Genomic DNA, 6056 nt, shown 5'->3' with positions numbered 1-6056 from the left:
GCGCATCCGTCCCGTTAATTTGACGGAGACTAAGAACCGCGCCCGATGCATCACACACCAGCTCGGACCGCAGACAGTGCTATTGCAGGACCCCGGTGAGGATCCTAACGATGTCCTGCGCTCCACCAGGACAAGAGAAACAACATTCCAATTTAACCAGGTGTTTGACCAGGCAGCTACCCAGGAGACTGTGTATGATTCCACAGTGAAGCCCTTATTGGGTGACATCCTGTCCGGGTACAATGCTGCCATATTTGCCTACGGCCCGACAGGCACAGGAAAGACCTTCACCATGATGGGTAAGGACCGCGAACCTGGAGTAATATATCGCACCCTGAAGGACCTGTTTAAAGCCATTGAGGAGACTGGGGAAAAAAAGAATTTCTCCGTATCATTATCATACGCGGAGATCTATAATGAAACCGTCCGAGACCTATTAAGACCTTCCTCTAGGTCTTTGGTCCTCAGAGAGGATCCCAATGGCAACACCAACATAGAAGGGATTTCTACATTCTCCCTTAGCACTCCTGAGGAAGCCATGACCCTGCTGAAGAAGGGCAACAAGCGGCGCACAGAAGCTCCCACAGCCGCTAATAAGACCTCATCCCGCTCACATGCAGTATTGCAGGTCACCATAAAGCAGACAGCCAGTGATGGTGTGAGCACAGGCAAGTTGTACATGGTAGACCTTGCGGGATCAGAACGAGCAAGCCAGACTAAGAACAGCGGCCAGACCATGAAAGAAGGAGGATACATCAACCGATCCCTTCTTACCCTCAGGATGTGTATCATGGCGCTGCGTGACAGACCAGGCAGCCATATAAACTATCGGGACAGCAAGCTGACCTGGCTGCTAAAGGGAGCACTGAGTGGGAAAAGCCGATTGGTTATGATCACGCACATCAGCCCTGCGGATAGTGCTTATGAAGAATCCCGCAGCACAATGACCTACGGAAGCAAGGCCAAGTTTATCAAGACGCGAGTGGAGAGAAACCGTGTCTGTGTCCCCAATAAGACTTCCGAGGGCGTCAGAGGGACCACAGTGCTGCCGGAAGTCCCTCATCCTCCAGAGCATGGCCGTGGGATCCTGCCCAGGTCTGGGAATATTTATCAAGTGAGAAAAAGTGCAAGGCCGCTGCGTGATTTTCCTCCCTGTATCCAGCAAAGAATCCCCAACCGCAATTTGAGACCAAAGCCACAGCATCTTCCGGTGTACACTCCTTTCAAGGTTGGTCATTACACATTGCACACATGAACAGCAATCGGGCTGGCAGTAAAGGTACCCATACACGTTACAATTATTGTATACAGTATTATATACAATACTGTATTCAATAATTGTAACGTGTATGGAAACTTTTACACCTGAAGGAAAACTGGGGAATAGGGCTACTGGCGAAACCCCAACAAAAAAAAAAACGACACTCAGCAGCCACCCCATGGGTGTGTTGGAAGAGCTGCCAATTATTTATAAATGATAACCGTAATATCCAACTCTTTGATAATTTAATAACTCAAAGGCTTAAACCAGGACAATGCCAGGTACGTCAGTCAGTTATACATAATGTGTGCTGTTAGTGGTTTTATTGTATTCTTGTTATGTAATACGATCCACAAAAAATTCCTAGTGTGCACAAGCACACATGGCCAATAAAGTTGATTCTGATTCTGATACATAGATCTTTTAATAATTATGCTAGGACACTACCAGTAGATGGGTGATGGGGCTTCATAGCACATTCCTGACAGGGGCCCCAATACATTGCTATGCGCAGGGGTCTACGCTGCTGTTGACGCCCCTGTATGTATGTATGTATATTTTTTTTTGTTATTATTATTAATATTATTTATATACATTTGGTCTATCTATAATACTTTAACTGACCCGGCATATACTGGGTCACCTAAGTGTCCATCTCCGTGCTTTGCTCCGCCCCTCTGGAAACCCCCTTCTGAAAATCCTGCGTTTGCCACTGGTCGCATATTATTATGGTTATTATACTTTATTTATATGGCACCACAAAGGATCCCCTGAGCCCAATTACAGAGTACATATACAAATGAGGGAAACAGTGACCTACAGCTGAATACAATAGAGGACAAGTACAGGGCACATAACTATAGCACATCCGCAGGGTATCAGCGTGGTAGAAAACCACAGGGTTTGGTGCTATCAAAGATGGCTTAAGTAAAGGCCCCCATGCACTATGCAAATTCTCTGAAGGGAGAAGTCGCACCTGATCTCCCGACGAATGTCCAACCTCCGACTCCGCTCTGATGAACACAGGACTGTGCATCAGAACGGATATTATACACATGCGATTTGGACCGATTTCACCCAATATCTCAGCTTGATCTACCGGAATTGGCCCAAATCGCATAGTGTATGGGACATTAAGGGAAGAAAAGCACACGAGGGATGAGGGTCCTGCTCATCTATTCATGAAAATCTTTATCACTATTTATAAATAATACAGACAATATAAGTAAGATTTTAAATCAGTTTTATTTTTCAAAAAGTTTTTTTTTTTTACGTTTTGGCATTGAGAAAGCAAATAGGTAATGTAACATCATGCCAAATACTGTAGGGAAATGAGAAACCAGTACAGTGGATTTGCAAACCAATATACCCCATTATATATACTCTGCCAAGTTCATAAAAGCTACTTCATACGTTATATTACATTATATATATTCTTACATATTACTTCAGTAGTAACCACATGGTTTTGCCCATTTTGAGAACAAATTTGTTCTGCGATCAGATCTGAATAAAGGGATTTTTGTAAGAACTTACCGTTCGAATCCCTTTCTCTGATATGGTCCTGGTGACACAGCTCAACACTGGGATGTAGGAGGGTCCGAAGGAGCCAGGCACCTATCCTAAAGCTTTAGAGGGTAGGCTCCTCCCCTACTGCATCCCTGGACTCTTCAGTTCAACTTTCAAAGCCACTGGAATACATTAACTCAGTACAAACGCCTGCACATATTATATGCACATTTTATAACAGAAACTGTTAACTTTTAACCATTTTAACATGAACATCATGAAATTCTGGCATACTTACTGAGCGTAAGGGAGGGATCGCTGTGTCACCAGGACCATATCAGAGAAAGGGATTCGAACGGTAAGTTCTTACAAAAATCCCTTTTTCTCTTTCAATGGTCCTGGTGACACAGCTCAACACTGGGACGTTCCAGAGCCGGTCCTTTGGGAGGGTACGCTCAGGTCTGCAGCTCTCAGCACTGCTCGCCCGAATGATGCGTCCTCCGACGCGAACTCATGGAATCTATAGAATTTGGCAAATGTGTGAACAGATGACCAAGTGGCAGCTCTGCAAACCTGCTCCGCTGTGGCCCCATGTCGGACCGCCCAAGAGGTAGCAACTGACCTGGTGGTATGCGCATTAATCCTGGCCGGTACAGGCCTACCCACTTTGGTGTATGCAAAAGCTATCACAGATCGCAACCACCTAGCAATGGTCTGCTTAGATGCAGGCCAACCAATTTTATGTACGTCATACAATACCAATAAAGTGTCAGTCTTCCTAACACTCTTCACTCTGTCCACATATATGCGTAAGGCACGCACAACATCCAAAGTCTTCAACTTGTCCCTTTTCTTGGAACCCTCTGGGGGTTGAAACACAGGTAGAACTATCTCCTGATTTAAATGGAAGGCAGAGACTACCTTCGGTAAAAATTGCGGCACTGTTCTCAGAACAGCCCTGTCATCGTGAAAGATTAAGAAGGAAGATTTGCATGACAAGGCTCCCAACTCAGACACCCTCTTAGCAGATGCTACTGCTAACAAAAACACTAACTTCCACGTGAGAAACTTAAAGTCAGCCGACCTCAAAGGCTCAAAAGGTGCCTTCTGAAGGCAATCTAAAAACCAGTGACAGGTCCCAAGGTGCTACTGGTTGCTTGTAAGGGGGTTTCAGTTTGGATACCCCTTGTAAAAAAGTTTGAATCTCCGGTAAAATGGCAATTCTTTTTTGAAAATAGATGGACAAGGCCGAAATCTGCACCTTCAACGACTGAAGGCTTAGGCCCGAAGAAAATCCATCTTGTAAAAAATCCAACATTTTTGATAATTTGAAGTGATATGTGTGAGCTTTTTGCCTCTCACACCATCTAATATAAGTCTTCCAGACTCTATAATAATTTGCAGAAGAAACAGCCTTTCTGGCTTTTATCATAGTCTGCACTACTGCGTCAGAAAATCCTTTCTTTTTCAAAATGGCGGTTTCAATAACCAAGCCGTCAAAATCAATCGATCGGAATCCAGATGATTGAATGGGCCTTGTCTTAACAGATCTGGTCTCAGAGGTAGACGCCATGAATCCACTGATAACCTCTGAAGCCTCGAATACCAAGACCTCCTTGGCCAATCTGGGGCCACAAGGATCACCGGGACCTTCTGGTCCTGTACCCTCTTTAACAGTCTTGCTAACATCGGAATAGGAGGGAATGCATAAAGAAGATCTCCCTGCCAATGGGTAGTCATGGCATCCACTGCCTCTGCTAGCGGATCTCTCGTTCTGGCATAGAACCTGGGCACCTGATGGTTGAACCTGGATGCCATTAGGTCCAAATCCGGAGTTCCCCACATTGCAGTGATCTGGTGAAACACCTGAGGGTGTAGGCTCCATTCTCCTTCCTTGAGCTCCTCCCTGCTCAGGAAGTCTGCTTCTATATTCTCCACTCCTGGAATGAATATAGCCGATACTGCAGGAACATTTTGTTCCGCCCATAGAAAGATTCTGGACACCTCCCACATGGCCAATCTGCTGCGTGTACCTCCCTGGTGATTCAGATACGCCACAGCTGTGGCATTGTCGGTCTGAATCCTCAAGGGGGAGTTCCTTAACCTGTCTCCCGCCAAGGAAATCACTTTCCAGACAGCTCTCAGCTCCAAGATGTTGATTGGCAACGCTGATTCCTCTGCCGTCCACAGGCCCTGCAGCCTGAGATCCAGGGCTACTGCCCCCCAGCCCCTGAGACTGGCATCGGTAGTTACTATCAACCAGTCCCAGGTCTGTAATGACCGACCCCACTGAAGGGAATCTACCTCTGTCCACCATTTCAAGGAGTCCCGAGTGTCTGCGGACAGCACTATCAACTCCGTCTTCATGGTCAAAGTGTTTCCTGACCAGGCTGACAAAATGTTCCATTGGAATACTCGAGAGTGGAACCTGGCAAATTGAAGCGTTTCGAATGACGCCACCATTTTCCCCAGGAGTTTGAGGCACCTCCATACTGACAAGCTCGGAGCACTGAGGATCTCCTGAACTAGATTGACCAGGTCCCTGGCCTTTATCTCCGGGAGGAATACCCGATGGAGATGGGTATCCAGTATGACTCCCAAGAACTGGATCCTCTGTGATGGTACCAACTGAGATTTTTGTAAGTTTAAAATCCAGCCGTGAGCCTGCAAAAAACTGATGGCCTCTTTTAAATGACTTTGAAGCAGTGTTGCTGATTCTGCTTTGAACAGAAGATCGTCCAAATAGGGTATTACTGTGATTCCCCTGAGCCTCAGCACTGCCGCCATCACAGACATTATTTTTGTAAATACCCTTGGCGCGGTTGCTAGGCCAAAGGGTAACGCCCGGAACTGTAAATGCAGGTCTCCTATGGCAAATCTCAACAGCATCTGATGTTCCGGGTGAATGGGAACGTGCAGATATGCGTCCTGGACATCCATGGACGCCAGAAATTCTCCCTGGTCCAGACTCAGGAGTACAGTTCTCAAAGACTCCATTTTGAAATGGTCTACCCAAAGGTGAACATTTAAGGACTTCAAATTTAGTATTGGTCTGAAAGACCCGTCTGGTTTGGGCACCAGGAACAGCGTGGAGTAAAATCCTTTCTTCCACTCTGCCCTGGGAACCGGGACTACCACCCCTTTTTCCAAAAGGGAATGAGCCGCTCTCATAAGAGCTGTGCGCAGGAGCGCCTGCTTTGGTATGGGTGTGGGGATAAACCTCTTTGGAGGCCGCCCTCTGAAAGGGATTTTGTAACCCTGGGTAATAATCTCTAAGACCCAGGTA

Source organism: Crinia signifera, chromosome 9 (assembly GCF_055691185.1).
Source record: "Crinia signifera chromosome 9, ASM5569118v1, whole genome shotgun sequence".
In the NCBI taxonomy this organism is placed as follows: domain Eukaryota; kingdom Metazoa; phylum Chordata; class Amphibia; order Anura; family Myobatrachidae; genus Crinia; species Crinia signifera.
This window is presented reverse-complemented; position numbering follows the sequence as displayed.